At 43.9% G+C, this 517-nt stretch overlaps 1 protein-coding gene across 2 annotated transcripts in view; it reads left to right on the top strand.

Moving 5' to 3' along the window:
• The window catches only part of LOC107734222 (nucleoside diphosphate kinase A-like), a 10,356-nt gene that overhangs the window by 3,725 nt on the left and 6,114 nt on the right, over window positions 1-517 (top strand). The window lies entirely within an intron of this gene.

Raw genomic sequence — 517 nt, 5'->3', positions numbered from 1 at the left:
ATAAATCAAGCAAGCTAGTATGCATAGGCCACGAAGTGTTGGCGAAATAACACATTAGCAGACCGGAGGGAATAATATGGATTTTTTTCCAGAAAACTTCTTGCACAAAAGGATATATTAAGTGTGTATATATATATATATATATATATATATTTATATTAGGGGTGTAAATCAGATGGTTCGTCACGATACGATATCAATTCTCATACCCAGCGATACGATATTTGCGGATGCCTCAAATTCTACAATACGATTACGATTTGATACAGGACCGGGGTCGTCACATGTGGTTGCCGCAAGCCCTCCGGCCGCTCCTTCGTCGAATTCGCCGCCCGCGCCGTTCTCAAGACCACCGGACTCTGCTCACTCAAGCTGGCCTCCGCTCACTCTAGCCCGCCGCGCGTGACGCTTGTGAAAGCGAAACTACTTTGTTTGGCCTTCCAAAAATGGACACGACTAGAAATGGTTAAGTTGTATTTACAACACTGTTCCAGAACACTTCAACCCAAATATTCAG

Source organism: Sinocyclocheilus rhinocerous, unplaced genomic scaffold (assembly GCF_001515625.1).
Source record: "Sinocyclocheilus rhinocerous isolate Xijiao unplaced genomic scaffold, SAMN03320098_v1.1 scaffold820, whole genome shotgun sequence".
Lineage (NCBI taxonomy): Eukaryota > Metazoa > Chordata > Actinopteri > Cypriniformes > Cyprinidae > Sinocyclocheilus > Sinocyclocheilus rhinocerous.
This window is presented reverse-complemented; position numbering and strand designations above follow the sequence as displayed.